The 17442-nt window shown below is 39.3% G+C and overlaps 1 protein-coding gene across 2 annotated transcripts in view; it reads left to right on the top strand.

Annotated features, from left to right (window-relative positions):
- PACRG (parkin coregulated) overlaps positions 1 to 17442 on the top strand; it is a 582537-nt gene that overhangs the window by 469616 nt on the left and 95479 nt on the right. The gene's annotated exons all lie outside the window — the stretch shown is intronic.

Here is a 17442-nt window from a genome sequence, read left to right as displayed (position 1 = left end):
CCCAGGCTGGAGTGCAGTGGCCGGATCTCAGCTCACTGCAAGCTCCGCCTCCTGGGTTCACGTCATTCTCCGGCCTCAGCCTCCCGAGTAGCTGGGACTACAGGCGCCCGCCACCTCGCCCGGCTAGTTTTTTGTATTTTTTAGTAGAGACAGGGTTTCACCGGGTTAGCCAGGATGGTCTCGATCTCCTGACCTCGTGATCCGCCCGTCTCGGCCTCCCAAAGTGCTGGAATTACAGGCTTGAGCCACCGCGCCCGGCCTATTATATCAATTCTTAATAGTAGTTATAAATTTTAATAGGAACCGGGAAGACTACAACATTTATCGGTTCACAAGTGGGTTTTTCTTAATCCTGCTGTCTTCAGGTATACATTTACGTCCCAATTTCTTTAAGACACAGAGTCATAAAGATATTCGGGTGTTCCCTGAGCCACAAAGCGGAAGAGCCTCCCTCGGCCCCTGGGAGCCTTCTCAGGAATCGGGCTGTGTGCAGAGATTCTCATCACCTTCGGGCATGAGGTGAGGCTGGGCAAGGACCACCCAGCTCCCTAACCCCTACTCATTCACCTCCTGCCCCAGTTCAAATCAATAAATATTTACCGGCGGCTACAGGTGCCTGGGGAGGCGGAAAGGAACAAGTCATGGGCCCCCACCCAAGGAGGGGGCAGGATGCAGTGTAAGAGCTTGGTCACTGAGGTGCTTGGCCTCAGGCCACCACTGCACCTGCACAATTAGGTACATGGTAAGAGCATGGTGACGGTTCTCTCTCCGCTGGGGTGACATGGGGATGTTAGGTGACCTCGAGGGCCACTGACAGTCAGATGTGGAAGCCTCAGGTCCATTGCAAATGGATCCAGTCTAATGGGGGAGACAGACCTGCCTTCCTCACACGACCATTGCCAGCGTCGACGTTAGATTTGGGGAAAGTTCAGAGGAGTGAGCCAGCCTCCCTGGGGGGCTTCCAAGAGGTGGACTTATAGCCAGACTTTGAAGGGTGGGCAGGGTTAGAGTCACGAGCAAAGGGCAGAGGAAGCAGTACGAGCAAAGGTGGGGACCTGAGCAGACCCACTGGGGCAGCAGGAGGGCAGGAGGTGTCTGGGAAGCAGGTGGAGCTGTCCTGTCCCCGTCAGCTGCTGCGAGAAGGTGGGGACAGAGGGGAAAATGGAGGGAGACTGGTGCTTCCATGTCCACTGGTCAGGGGTGGGAGCTGATTAGTAACTGAGGGAGAAAACATAAGATCCTCTCTGAGTGGAAAGTCTCTAGCAGTGACTATCTCTGAGTCCTTCTCCAGGTCCAAAGCTCTGCCATTTCTACCTTTGCTGCTGTGAAATATATATGTCATATATATGTGTGTGTGTGTATATATATGTGTCATATGTGTGTGTGTGTGTGTATATATATATATACTGTTTGTACATGTGTATGTACATGTGTGTCTATGTGGGTGTGCATATATGTGTGTATATCTGGATATGTTTATGTGTGTGTATATATGTGTATGTGAACATGTATGAGCACACATATGTATGTGTGCATGTATATGTGTATATAAATATTATAGATTCAGATTTTCCCATATTTCCCCATATTCTGCCAACAGGAATAGAACAAGCTACATAAATTGCCACAAACTGTCAAATGTTCAGGATTCTCTATTCTCAGAGTTCAAAGAGAAGTAGTTGTAATGATGGTTTTCATATTGAAATGAGAACTAGTAAGCTAAGCTAACCTAGAGAGGCTTCTAGCAAATAGATCTTGAATTGTTCCTTGCCTGAAATGTATCTAAGCAATCCATGCCAAAAAAAAAAGTAGTAAATATGCAATTTTGTCCAAATCTCATGAAAAATTGAGAAAAAGCTAGATTATCTGGGCTTTGGCAAGTACTTCCCCATGGAGTTACACGCACAGAACATTGAAGGAGTGGTCGGGAGGCCAGGATCCCAAGTCAGACTGTGAGAATTCAATCTCTGTGTGTCTTTTCGTTTCTAGTCTGATTGACGGACTGTGGAGTGCATTCTCCAAAAGCAAATTTTAGGGGAGCCACAAAGTCAGACGGGGCTGGGTGGGGAAGCACCTTCGGTTGCCTGCTTGCCACAGCTGCTAGTCAGGGAATAGATACATCAGGGCTGTTCCTCATCTTCCTGGTCTGCTGACCCACAATTACCCTCACTCAAAAACATTGTAGATGGGACCGGGCGCTGTGGCTCACACCTGCAATCCCAGCACAAATCCCAGCGCTTTGAGAAGCTGAGGCGGGCAGATCACCTGAGGTCAGGAGTTCAAGACCAGCCTGGCCAGCATGGTGAAACCCCGTCTCTACTAAAAATACAAAAATGACCCAGGTGTGGTGGTACGTGCCTGTGGTCCCAGCTACTCAGGAGGCTGAGGCAGGAGAATCACTTGAGCCCAGGAGGCGGAGGTTGCAGTGAGCCGAGATTGCACCACTGCACTCCAGCCTGGGCAACAGAGTAAAATTCTGTCTCACTACAAACAAACAAACAAACAAAACCCATCAAACATTGTAGAAGAAGGAAACTCCCTCACTGTGGATCACGTGCATCACTTCTGAAGATTTATTTTGTTAAGGAAAGAAACTTTGTTTGCCTCGGCTTTTGGGTTGGTAATGAGTTTTCCTCGTTCAGCTCATTAGCCCATAGAACAACTGGTTCAGCGCAACACGCTGGCAGGGCCCTGAAGGAGAAGATAATCCTGCTCTTTCTGAATCCATAGGATAATAATGGCAAATTCTGGGCTTATTAAAATACATGGTGTCACCAGCTCATCAGAAAGGGCCACAGGCAGTATACCAACACAGTTCTGGTCTTGTAGTTTCAAAAGACTAATTACTTTTAAAATAAAATAAAGAGAACTTACCTGTCATTTAGCTGATGCCTGTAAAAGCTCTTTCTAGCTAATGGAGATTTCTGCAAATGATTCAGTACACATTTTCCACAGTGCTTCACAAATCATATTGGGGTATAGTTGTTCGCGGCATTTCATACCTGAGTGAGGTGTGATCATGTTTTAATTAGGATCCTGTAAGGTGAAAATAGACCGTACATGCAAATAGTCAGAACTAATTGCCTATTTTCACTAATACATAGTGATTTCTAAGAAAATTATGATTAATTTTAAATGAACTAAAAATATGAAGTGATATCCAACCTGAATCCTGTGATAGGGCTTGCAAGTTTCTTACCCCTAAAGGGCTTAATCTTTGTGATTTCATTTATAGCCATTCATGAACACAGGCAATAGTGTTTGCAGATCTTTATAAAAATGTGTGACGTGGATTGTTAACATTAGCTTGGCCTCAAGGTAATTTTCCTTTAGAAGTGTTTATATACTTTAATAGACAACTGACAGACTATTGGGGCTTCAAGCCCTTTCCTTATAAATTTGAATCCACCTTTATGTTATAACTATATTCAATTTTCTCTAGATTATATGTGCCAATACAAAAATTCTAACCTTTTCCCCTTGTTTTAATATTTTTCTGTGTGTTTTTATATGCAAATCAGAAACATTGACAGAGCTGAAACACTCATCCCATCTGTTATCCTTGTCCTTTTTTCCTTCTCCTCTACCCCCACCAATCACAAGTGGGACCCTGAAAACCCAGGACTGTAATGCGTGAAAGATCTAGAAACGAGGAGATGTAGAACACACTAATAGGAAGAGCCCATGGTCAGAGCACCCCTGCAGACTGTCAGGAGCTAAGAATGGAGGAAAACAAATAATCATTAAGCCATGCCCCATGGAGAGGCAATGGGAGGTGCATAAGAAATGTTTCTGGAAGTCCTGACCAGGGCAATCAGGCATGAAAAAGAAATAAAAAGAGAGGAAGTCAAACTATCCCTGTTTGCAGACAATGTGATTCTATACCTACAAAACCCCATAGCCTCTGCTCAAGACCTCCTTGATCTGATAAGCAACTTTAGCAAAGTTTCAGGATACAAAATCAATGTACAAAAATCACTAACTTTCCTATACACCACCAACAGCCAAGCTGAGAGCCAAATCAAGAACACAATCCCATTCACAATAGCCACAAAAGGAATAAAATACCTAGGATATAGCTAACCATGGAGGTGAAAGATCTCTACAATGAGAACTGCAAAAGACTGCTCAAAGAAATCAGAGATGACATGAACAAATGGAAAAACATTTCATGATTATAGATAGAAGAATCAATATTGTTAAAATGGCCATACTGCCCAAAGCAATTTACAGATTCGATGCTATTCCAATTAATCTACCAATGACATTCTTCACAGAATTAGAAAAAAACTATTTTAAAATTTATGTGGAGCCAAAAAGAGCCTGAACAGCCAAAGCAATCCTAAGCAAAAAGAACAAAGCTGGAGGCAACACATTACCCAACTTCAAACTACATGACAAGGCTACAGTAACCAAAACAGGATGTAATGGTATAAAAACAGACACATAAACCAATGGAACAGAATAGAGAGCCCAGAAATAAGGCTGCACACCTACAGCCATCTGCTCTTTGACAAACCCGACAAAAGCAATAGGGAAAGGACTCCCTATTCAATAAATGGTGGTGGGATAACTGGCTAGCTATATGCAGAAAATTGAAACTGGACCCCTTCCTTACACTATGCACAAAAATCAACTCAAGATGAATTAAAGACTTAAATGTAAAACCTAAAACTATAAAAATCCTGGAAGATAATCTCAAAAATACCATTCTGGACATAGGATCTAGCAAAGATTTCATGACAAAGACACCAAAAGATGTTGCAACAAAAACAAAAATTGACAAATAGGACTTAATTAAACTAAAGAGCTTCTGCACAGCAAAGGAAACCATCGACAGAGTAAACAGACAGCTCACAGAATGGGAGGAAATATTTCCAAACTATGCATCTGACAAAAGCCTAAAATCCAGAATCTCTAAGGAATTTAAAGGAATTTACAAGCAAAAACCAAACAACCCCATTCAAAAGTGGGCAAATGACATCAACAGACATTTTTCAAAAGAAGACACACACAGCCAATAAGCATATGAAAAAATGCTTCACATCACTGATCATTACTGAAAAGCAAATCAAATTCACAATGAGATACCACCTCACACCAATCAGAATGGCTATTGTTAAAAAGTCAAAAAATAGCAGATGCTGGCAAGGTTGCAGAGAAAAGAGAATGCTATACACTGCTGGTGGGAGTGTAAATTAGTTCAGCCATTGTGGAAAGCAGTGTGGCGATTCCTCAAAGAACTTAAAACAGAATTACCATTTGACCCAGCAACGCCCTTATTGGCTATATACCCAAAGGAATATATATCATTTTACCATAAAGACACATGCACATGTATATTCATGACAACATGCTTCACAATAGCAAAGACATGAAGTCAACCTAAATGCCTATCAATGGTAGACTGGATAAAAAATGTGGTACATATACACTATGGAATACTTTGCAGCCATGAAAAAGAAGGGGATCATGGCTGTTGCAGCAACATGGATGGAGCTTCTATCCTAAGCAAACTAACACAGGAACAGAAAAGCAAATCCCACATATTCTCATTTATAAGTGGAAATAAACAAGAACACATGGATACAAAGAGGAGAACAACAGACACTGGGGATCACTTGAGATTGGAGGCTGGGAGAAGGGAGAGGATCAAAAATGTACTTATCAGGCACTACGCTTGGTACCTGGGTGACAAACTAATCTGTACACCAAACATCTGAGACACACAGTTTGTTATATAGGTAACTATATAACGAACCTGCACATGTACCCCTGAGCCCAAAATAAAAGTTAAAAAAAGAAAAGGAAAGTAAACCCCCCAAATAGAAATATTTCTCAGGCTCTTGGAGAAGCTCTCCCCTCACAGGGAATGGGGAGAATAGAGTCAAGAGAAAAGGTTCTCTTTTTGTTGTCTTAAGTTTCCCCAGAGAAGCTTTATCACAAGTAATCTCAAATCCAGATCTGGTTGAATTCTCTGAAAGAGAAAGAAATGCAAAATGAACCCTTAACTCAGGAAGGTTGATTGAGAGAAGGTGCTAATATTTGTTTTCCTTTTCCTCAATTCTGAAAATATCATACTTCATCTTTTTTCTTTTACCAATGTTTTTAAGTATGTTCACTTTGCTATCAGGTCAATTTGGTGTGTGTTGGACATTTCTCTAGGATTTTATTTCTTTTCTTAATAAATAGTAAAATATTTGTCAACATATCGCTTTTGGCATTCTGTTTTTTAAAAAGGCTTTGTAGAAAGTGAGAGATTTCTCCAAACGAATTGATTTTAGTCGCAGAACACGCATTTCTTTTTAATCTCTGGCCCCAGTGCTACTTATCTCTTACAAGAAAGCAAGCTTTCCTTTTAGAAAGTGGTCTGTTCCCTCATTATTGTATTTATAATTTAGAGTATGGTTAGTCTCTGTCTGCTGAAATGAAAATGATGACCACAGCCTATTAAGTTTTTCCAAATGGACCAGGTGATACCCAGGGTTTCAAAAGTCTGAAAACAAACAAATGATCAATGATCAAAGAAATGAAGGTATAAGGCCTAAACTTTGCAACATAAAAATAAACACATCCTCAAGCAATACTGAAATTGATTGTCATTTCCTTGGTTCACATTTCTGCTCATTACACATCAGACGTTTCCATGATATTCAACTCCGTACGGTTTAGATGTGAGAACAGCACATGGAAACAAGGACACTCACACCCAGTTGTGTTTCCCATCCCTGTTTCCTGGCTCATCACTGTATGATGAGCTGCTTGAGGGAGCTGCTCTTCACACTTAACACCCAGCACTTAGCGTGTGCCCAGATAGAACGGAGGTATGGATGGTAGCCTGCTCCATTTTGATATTAGATTAAAATGCAAGCATCTCATTTCTTTCTACAAAATTAAAATATAAGACTGTCAGGATCCATAAGTGTCTCTTACAATGAAAGTGGAAGAATTACAATCATTACAATCCATAATCTTATTTTTACAATAAAAATATGAATCACTGTTCACAAATATTCAGTGCAATAGAATACCAAGTGAGACTGTGCCTGTCTTAGAAAGAAAGGCAAGCTCTCAATCTGTGGATACCATATGGATGTCGCTGAGAAGGAGTGGGGACTTGGGCGGCAAAGCTGCCAGGCGTTTGGGAGCATATGGAAGTGGCCTGTTTGGGGCCACAGACGGTCGGGCAATGCTTCCTTCTCTCTTCACAGTTGTCTAACATATTGCCACTGTCTACATGAGCATAACTTAATAGCCAATTTGAATTCTATTGTAGTTAAACTTGGTGTTATCCTGTTAGTAAACTAGCTTATATTGCACAATCGAGTCCAAAGATTATTTTTGCTTTATTTACTACATAATGCAAATACTCTGTAAAGAACTGAAACCACTTTTATTCATAGACTATTTTGGAGATTTCCTTTTCTTTTCTTTTCTTCTTTTTTCTCTTCTTTTCTTGTCCTAAGACATAACGTAGTACATTCAGTGAAGATGACAGTGGTAGTGCTAGTATAGTATACAAATTAGAAAAAGAATAATTGCAGAAATCAGACTCTAAGCTACATTTTACTTTAAGAAAAAAAAGATTGTCAGGTTATCATGTTAAAATTAGCATCTTCTCTATGTTAATAAATCAATTTTGTGATGAAAAGTCCAGAAATAAAATAACAAATGTGCATTTTATTTAGCTATTTTTAGTGTGCTATTGGCTTTGAAGCTAATTTGGCTAAGCAAACGTTTGGATTTCGGTCTTTTTTGGTATCACTTCCTAGGATTTTAGTGCAGTGGCTCCTAAAAAGAATACTCAAATATTACTTATAATCCCCCCAAATATATCTTCTTTGCATGGAATAAAATGTGAACTAATTTGGAGAAAGGAACAGTTTAGACATACATTTCATTAATATAAATATCCACCTCAAAGTATGTGGATTAGCATCTCTTAGAATTGATGTTACAATGCTAACGAGAGTAAAAGAAAAACAAAGTACCGGTCTACAAAAATATTTGTCTAATGCCTGATGTTAGATTATTATGCTGAAAAGCACATTAGCTAATGTGAAATGATGTTCTTCTCCAAATTTATTACATTTTCCCCCTCTGTGTTAAATTTTCTTTAAAAGGAGATCTCACAGGAGTGGATAGGCAAGCTGTATCTGTGAACAGCTACAAATAGAAGCACAAGACAAAGTAATCTATAGGCTGACACTCACATTCATTTACTAAATAAGGTCGTGAGCAATATTAAGCACATTTTTCTGACACCTTTCCCGGTTGACAAGAAGTTGAGTGCATTCAGTAAATGAAGTACACGGTGAACTATTGTTAGTATTTATCAGGAAACATGATGAGTGGCCCTGAAATAGAGCATCTTACCATCCAAATTTTTCAGTAACCTTAATAAAGAATAGTCAGTGGCCTTAGTACAGACTAGCTGGAGTACATCTAAGCAGTATTAATGTCACAGTCCACCTCACCATAAAAGTGGAGCTTTGCAAAAGGACCAGAAATGGATTTGGATGGGCAAGTTTGAAAGTAGTTGTAAGTGGATCCGGCATTTTATATTTCGTTGATCAATTTATAAATCTATAATTAAAAGAAAACTACATTGAGCAGTTGGGCATAAAGTAGAGATTGAATGATACCCACAACAAGTAATTGTTAATATTGACAGGTTATGCTACAGGGATTGCCTAATTTCACAGATAAGGATAGCACAAAATGAGACAACTGCTACATAATGTTTGTTCTAAAGGAATATTATGACATTACTGAGTTTTGAATTTTCCTTTGTATTGACTTTTTTCATAATGCATGAAATAAGCATATATCAACCTAGTTAATACCTGAACAAGACAACACATCCAAGCCATAATTTGATATAAAGCATATGACACAAAGGAAATATCATATTGTAAATATCATATTGCAAACTAACAACTGAAAACTTCCATATGTCTAAAGTACATAAACATATTCTTTATTTTACCTTCACATTCTTTATTTTAAAGAAAGAAAAGCTATTGCAACTCAGCAGTGAACAAGGCAAAGACAGTCAATTGAAATCAACCCTCCATTGCACAGTAACAGTATATGTGTGAAGTTCTTGAGCCGAGCCCCTAAAAGTCTCCATGAACATCAAACCATGCCTGTTGGGGGACCTCAGTTCTCCACCAAATGTCTTGTTAATTGAGCTTTGGCAAATGTTTCCATGAGGACCACTGTCACCCGTCATGCTCATGAGAGTCATGGCCTATGCTTCCACATATTTTTAAATATCTTATTAAAGATTACAGAGCAGTCAGGTGAGTACACACACAATTCCATCCAGACTATGAATGGAAGGACAGCATAATGTACTGACTTTCTGCTCTTTAATGGACTTTACCTGTGACCCAAATATATTCCTTCTAAAGCATTTATAGAACTATCAAAGTTTAGATATTTTAATACCAATGTGTTATCCATTCCATAATGCAGAATATCTTTCTAAAATGTGAAAAAGTGCCAAGCATTCGGTGGTCTACAATAAGTGTTGAACATGAGGACAAAGAGAATTCACTGGAGGACCCTCATTAAAAAATATCCCCACTGAGAATAAAGCAGAGACCACCAGAGTGGACAGAGTACTCACCGTGGCCTTAGAAGGTGGAGCTCCCAATTGGGTGCACCTGTTTCTATGGGCTAGGACCATAACCTCTGAGCATTAACTTCCTCTTCCAAAGCACGTGGATGATATCTACTGCAGGGGCATGTTGAAGGGATTAAATTGGTTAATGCATACTGAAGCAGCCACTAAATGTCTCAGTTAAATACATGTATCTCTTCCCCTTACTTTTGCTGAGAACAAAATAATTTCGGTTCTATGTTGCACCCAGTTGTACTAAAGGGCATAACCTTGAATGTTTGAAAAGGAAAACTCTCTTCAGTTCAATGGAAAATACAGGACATGTTAAGTAAGAAACAGCAAGTTCTTTAAATCAGTGAATAGCTGTGTTAGGGGGGAGAAAATGTGGTTCATCCCAAGGCGGCCAAGAGTTGACCTGGTGAACTCTCTGGTTGGTTTTATGCCTTATTTAATCACACATTAAACAGATCTGAAGTTTCTTAAAATGTAAAAATGTCTTCCTTCAAGTAATAAGGACTTAATAAAATTCTTCACTACTTCACTGGAGCCTTATTTGACAATACTCAATTTTTTCTCCTAGGCTTACATGATAGATTCTATGACAGAATCTTTCTCTCCCACCATCTTTTGCAAAAATTCCCCTTTGGCTCTTAACTCTACCATTATGACAGCAACACTTAAAGCTGACCTTTTTTTGACAGAGTTAGAAATTTTCCTCCAGGCAATGTCGTGATTATTCAATGCTTATGTGTAAATTCTGCAACTGTCTCATACTTCACAGAAACATTTTATAATCCTGCATACTATTCCGTCATTGGTTTAATGAAAACATTAACACTTGGTTTCCATAATATTTTCCCTATGGTAGAGTCACTGTTTTATAGAGTAAAGGGACAGATATCTGATGAACAAATTTTTTAAATTTATTTTATCTACCAATAACATGGAAATATCAAGCTTATATACACAGGTGGACTTGAACCTTTACCATATTTGATTATTTTTCACAACTTAGAATCTAGGCATATATCTACATAATAGAGCTTTTTACAGAAGTCTTTGGAAAAGAACACATTTGTTGTGATTCTCAGTGTTTAAATCAATTGCACACAACAAAATGACTCATGAAAACATTCTACTTAATATGGTATATCTTACTATAGTAAAAGATGACTTCCTAGTTCCTCCCCCTATAAGAGTTACCAATGTAAGCAGTTGAAATGGTTGAGTCTCTTGGCTTTGCACTCCTGCCAAGTTTGGTTTGTGACTAGGAAAATAAGCAAACAAGTCATAAGGGTATGGGAGGAGGGTAGCAATAATGCAGTGTTTATTCTCTTCCTCTTCTTCAATAATTCAGTCCAGAACCACCAAGTGGAGCTGAGCACAGTCAGCATCCACCTGCAGTGGCAGAGAGAGCCATTGTGGTCCAGAGAGGGGCATCAGGGCCTAAGAAGAGTGAGGAAGACATCTACGTGGTTGGGAAGCACTGGCAATGGCCCTGCAAGTGGGATGAGAATACCAGAGTAACCAGAAAGGCATCTGCACTGGGATGAAGAAGGAGTACAGAGTAGTGGGATATTGATTACATACAGGGGTAGAGCAAATGAGTAAATATGAAAAGGATAATGGGAGCCAAGAGAGTTAAAAATATGAAAAGATAGAGAATTTGAAAGTACTCTGGGGTACTGGATTAGAGTTGAGATACTGGCATAAACTCATGATTTTCATTATAGATAAAGGTAGCTGTGGAAATGAGCATGGTTGTATCTATGTGTATGTGTGTACAGCTCTGTTCACTGTGAGGGCCTGGGAGCACTGGCACCCAAAAGCAATGAGCACATCTGGTACGTGGATTTTGGTTTCTAAGTACCATTCTCCCTAAAAAGGAGCCAATGCTACTTGGAGAAATGGCCAGTTCTGGAACTAGGGCAGGAAAAGTCCAAGATGATCCTGGAACAGAGCCATGTCAAAAAGAAAGAAAATGCTTAAAGAGCAAAGGGGACATGTGCAGGGGACACAGATGCTGGCTCAAAAGGGTTGCCCAATTGCCAAGTCAGGGACCCTTTGAGCTTCAAAATAAATGATAGTAAAATGGACTATAACCCACAGACTACATTAGGAATTAATGACTCCATATTAATATAAATGAATAAATGAATAAAAGTTTGATAAAAAATTATATATTTACCATTATTTCATATTATCTCCCAACAAAATACATATTAATTATAAAGGGAAGAAGAGTAACTTTACTATGGAAACTGAAAATCTTAATTGAAGGATCAAGGTTAACTTGGCCATGAAATGGACAAGTTAAAAGCATGTAGCAGCTGATGGAGCACAGTGGGATATATCTGCCAAAAATGCAAAACCTGACTCTAATCATTAGGAAGTATCAGACAAACCCCAATTGAGGGATGTTCAGTTTTTGAAAAACAAAACTGCCCTGTAATCTTTAAAATGTCTGCTCAAGCCTGTAATCCCAGCACTTTGGGAGGCCGAGACGGGCGGATCACAAGGTCAGGAGATCGAGACCATCCTGGCTAACACGGCGAAACCCCGTCTCTACTAAAAACACAAAAAATTAGCCGGGCGAGGTGGCGGCGCCTGTAGTCCCAGCTACTCGGGAGGCTGAGGCAGGAGAATAGCGGGAACCCGGGAGGCGGAGCTTGCAGTGAGCTGAGATCTGGCCACTGCACTCCAGCCTGGGCGACAGAGCGAGACTCCGTCTCAAAAAAAAATAAAAAAAAATAAAAAATAAAATAAAATGTCTAGGGCATGAAAGTCAAGGGGAAAAAAAAAACTGAAGAACTGTTTTAGACAGGAGAATAAAGAGACATCACAAATAATGCAACATGTGATTCTAGATTGATCTTTTTGCTATCAAGGATGTTATTGGGACAACTGGCATTATCTGAATGAGTTGGGGATAAAATGGTAGTAATATACCGGTGTTTGTTGCATTTCAGTGCTTGTATTGTGATTATGTAGGAGAATGTCCTTGTTTGTAGGGAATATACACTGAACTATTTAGGGTCTTTTTGGTGATAAATGAGGTTTAGTATCTTTTCATGTGATTATTGGCCATTTATACTTTTTTTATGAAGCGTCTATGCATATCCTTTACCCATTTTTCTATTGTTTTAGTTATTTTTTTCTCATTGATTGGTATTAGTTATTTGTAAATTAAGGAAATTAGCCCTTTGTCAGTTATAGGTATTACAAATACCCCTGCTTAAAGTTTACAAATAAATCCATTGATCTTTTCCTCAAGGACAGTAAGGAATTTTGCTTAGTTCTGTTTTTACATTTTAATTATTTGCTCTATCTGAAATTTACATTGGTTTGAATAATGAGATGAAGATCTAGCTGTACATTTTTAAAAATGATTAGTCAATTGCCCCGACACCATATAAAAAGTAGCCTCTCTTTTTCCCACCTTTGAAACACAACCTTTATCACAATCTAAATTCTACTTTATTTTGATCTAATTTTGGACTCCATTCTGTTCCTAACTATTTCTTCTCCAGGGCCAACCAAATGCTTTTCATTATTCAATAACATGCTTCGGTAGAGTATTGTCCAATAGAACCTTCTACAGTGATGAAAATGTTCTCTGTTTACTCCATCCAGTGTAGTAGCTACCATCACATTGAGCCTGGAGATGTGGCTAGTGTGACTGAGGACCTGAATTTTTTATTTTATAAATTTCTAATTAATTTAAACTTAAATTTCAAATAGCCACATGTGACTAGTGGCTACCATATTTGACAGCAGAGTTTTATTATCCTACTGGGGAGTTTCTACCCAGTCTTTCCACAGTTTTCCAAGACATTCTCACACGTTTATTTTTCCTTATTTTTCCTTCTCATAAGAAATCTAGATTTTCTGGTCTTCCAGAAAAGGTCACAATGAATTTACAGAACACTTCAGGTACAATTGTTATACTTTTAAAGTATGACATCATTAAGCCTTCTTTTAAGTCTCTCAGTAGAGTTTTAAAGTTTTCTTTGTATAAATTTGTACATCATCTTTTAAATAGATATTTTATCTTTTGTTTTTTTATTTTTTGTTTTGTTTTGTTTGCTGTCATAAATGGTGTACTTATTTCAATGTCTTTTACTATATTTTCTCACTGATAATTATTTATATATAGTGCAGCTATGTAGGTATATTTTGTAATCTTTTGGGTAATTTTCTTTATATTTTCAGGTTGTTAATCATAGAATCTGCAAATAGTAATAATAATTCTTCCTTCCAGTATTCAAACTTTCGATTTATTTCTCATTTAACACCATTGACTGCCATTTCAATGGCAGTTTTAAATAGTTGTAGCAATGGTTAAGATCCTCGTCTTGTTCCATATTTTAATAGGTATGTTTTAGCATTTTATCCTTAAGCCTCATGCTGGCTTAAAAAAAAAAATCTGTCAATTCTTGCCTTACCACTGATTTTTAACATCAGAAATGAATGTCGATGTTTATTAACATGCCTCTTGTCCTACCTCCTATGTAAGTTATATAATTTACCTCCTCTAACATACTACAACTATATATTAATTTGACCCATTTGTAATTTTTTTAATTTACCCATGTATTCAGGAAATAAATGCCACTCAGTCATGGCATATTTTTTTGTACAATGTACTGCTAAATTTCTTTAGTAATTATGTAAAGATGTTTGTAATATTCAAGATAATCATCTATTTTAGAACTATTCTATCAACTTTCAGTGTCAGTGGTATGCCGTCATTATTTAAAAGAATTTTGGAGGATTCTTTCTATAATAGTTGAAATAGGCTTAAATAGAGAAATATCATTCCATGGAAAGTTGAATTCATTTACTTCTAACGCCATCTTGGTATGCCATATTTTTATATTAATTCAGTAATAGCTTTAATAACGTGCATTGTTATATTGTTCTGTTTTCTGTCTCTTCTGGAGTCAATTTAGTAGATTCCATTCTCCTTGACTAGGTTGATCCTGATGTCATTAATCTAACGCCAGATTTAGAAAGAGGATGTTTTAGGGTAATATGATGATTTTATTTTTAGTTATGTTGCATTTAAGATGCTTACGGGACATCGAGGTAGAAACAGCCAATAAACAAATAGAATATAGGTCTTAGAGCTATTTATGAGCAATCTGGGCTGGAAAGACAGCCACATGCATGACTGTGGTGGTTAATGAGATCACCCAAGGACAACATAAAGCAATGAAGAGTAATGGCCCCTGGTGGAACCCTGGAAACCCCAACATTTAACCGGGTAGGAAAAGGAAAAGGCTTGAGAATGACAGGAGAGACAGAAAAGTCAAGAATAAGAGATCAAAATTTCCCAATGCTTCAGTGCTTGGATTTATTGTTTAGGAGATCAACAGTGGCCTCAACAAAAGCAATTTCCAGGAAGTCTTTGAGACAAAGCCTGCTTTTGGGTGACTGTAAAGCACACTGAAGGTCAGGAACCACAGCAATAAGTGTAGGGTGTGCTTATCAGAAGCCTGGCTGGGAAGAGAAGGATCCATGAGTCTTAAGTAATTTTAGAGATCATTTTTCAATGGAACACATGAAATACAGACTTTTCCCTCTTTTCTGTGTCCAGAGGAGTTTCACGTGAGAAGGAAAGTTTTTCTTGTGTCGTCTAATAGAGAGCTGGCCATTGTAAAGAGGATCTGGGGAACAGCTGCCTTTCCATGTGCCTTGAGGGATCTGGGACACCAGGGTGATGTGGAGATGTGAAAGGGGGGCCATAAAGCAGTGTCTGTCCCCACTGGAGCCAGCACCAAGGGCAAGGGCTGGAAACCGGGGGCCTTGCACATCACCAAGGAAACCAAAGTGGGGGAACTTAGACAAAAACCTGGGGGAGGATGGACAGAAGACAGTAATGAGACCATCGATTCACATGCTGCTCTCAAGAGAAAAGGGGAAGAAAAATGAAGAGGAACACAAACTGAAGGCAGGATTTTTAGGGAAATATTTACAAATGCTTGAAAACTATAATTAATATAAAGCAAGGATAGCTGATAAATAGAATATCTAAAATGCAAATGAGAGCTTCATGGCTTAGAAAAATCAAGTTAAGTCTGATTACTTCACCTAGCCCTCAATAAACACCATCTATCTGCCTTTCAGTGCACCCAGCCCCCGTACACACACGCGTGTGCATACATATGCACATGCACACACAATGCAGAGATACAACTTTATCATAGTGTGAAATGCTGTCATGTTTGACAACATTGCTATATTTTCCCCCAATTTGCTGTCCAATTTATTTTAATTATTAATATTTAGGAAACCCTCTTCCAAGAACAAAACCGCCTGTTATATAAGGTTCTGCTGTCATTAACTATCTCTGCAACTTTACAATATTCAATGTGCTTGCTTTCAACTTGCATTGTCTAATTAAATCCTTCAATAATCCATATAAAAGCAATGATCATTTATACTTGCTGTATCTACAGAATTACATTCTCCATGAGGAACTTTGAAATACCCACAAGCATTTCACCAGCACGATCTTTGCAAGTGAATTCTTCCCAATTCTCATTCAAAACCTCCGTTGAGTCCTAATAGGACTGGGGTCTGGGCACAAGTGTGAAAGACTCTGGGATGGGCAGAACCAGGCTTGGCGATAGAGGCTTAGCCTGACTAAATAAGGCCTGGGAATGTACCACTTCCTGCAGAAGCTAGGGGTGCAGCCGGATTATTGTAGGTATGATGACCAAAGGCTAAAACAAGTCCCTGGCAAGCACCAAGGGAAAGCTCAGACTCAGGAAACTCACCCCCAACAGGAGCCTAGCCCCCATAGAGCAGGCAATAGGCAGGTCTAGGAGTACGCCAGTCCCCAGAGGGGAAGGCCGGGGTTCCAGGGGAAGCCCAGTCACAGATACAAAGCCCATGTCCATGCAGCCGGCTCAGGAGGGGAGAAGGCGCATCTGCTCATTTGAAACCTTTGCTCATGATTCTCAAATAGGCAACCATCTTTCTACATACCCCTAGGAAGGGGTCCCCAGGTAGGGGTCTCCACTCCCCACGCCATGGACCGGCACTGGTTTGTGGTCTGTTAGGAACCAGCTGCACAGCAGGAGGTGAGCAGTGGGCAGGTGAGCAAAGCTTCATTTCATCTGTATTTAGGGTTGCTCTCATTGCTCGCTTTACTGCCTGAGCTCTGCCTCCTGTCAGATCAGCAGCAGCATTAGACTCTCACAATGTGAGTGCGAACTGTGTTGTGAACTGTGCATCTCAGGGATCCAGGTTGTGTGCACCTTATGAGAATCTAATGCCTGATGATCTGCTACTGTTTCCCATCACCCCATCACAGATGGGAGCATCTAGTTGCAGGAAGACAAGCTTAGGGCTGATTTTACATTATGATGAGGTGTATAATTATTTCATTGTATATTACAATGTAATGATTATAGAAATAAAGTGCACAATGAACGTAACGCACTTGAACCGTGAAACCTTCCCCCACACTGGTCCGTGGAAAAATTGTTTTCCATGAAACTGGTCCCTGGTGCCAAAAAGGCTGGGGCCCCTGCCCTAGGGAATTCATATTTGCACTCTTAGGGATATTTTATTCTTCATTCTTTGCGAATAAATTAGCTTCCTCTTTTCCAAAGAAAATGGAAACTATCACATGAAGATTAGCACATCTTCCCACTGAGAATTTTTATCAACTGACCTCTCTCTGTCCTCATCTCACCTTCCCTCCTCATGTGATGGGTACGGCAATCTCTGTGCAGTTATCTGAAGCCAGCCCCTCTGGCTGTACTGAATTCCATCCTCTCTTATCTACCCAAGAAGTTAATTTC

The sequence above is a fragment of the Theropithecus gelada genome, chromosome 4, assembly GCF_003255815.1.
Source record: "Theropithecus gelada isolate Dixy chromosome 4, Tgel_1.0, whole genome shotgun sequence".
NCBI classification, from domain to species: Eukaryota; Metazoa; Chordata; class Mammalia; order Primates; family Cercopithecidae; genus Theropithecus; species Theropithecus gelada.
This window is presented reverse-complemented; position numbering and strand designations above follow the sequence as displayed.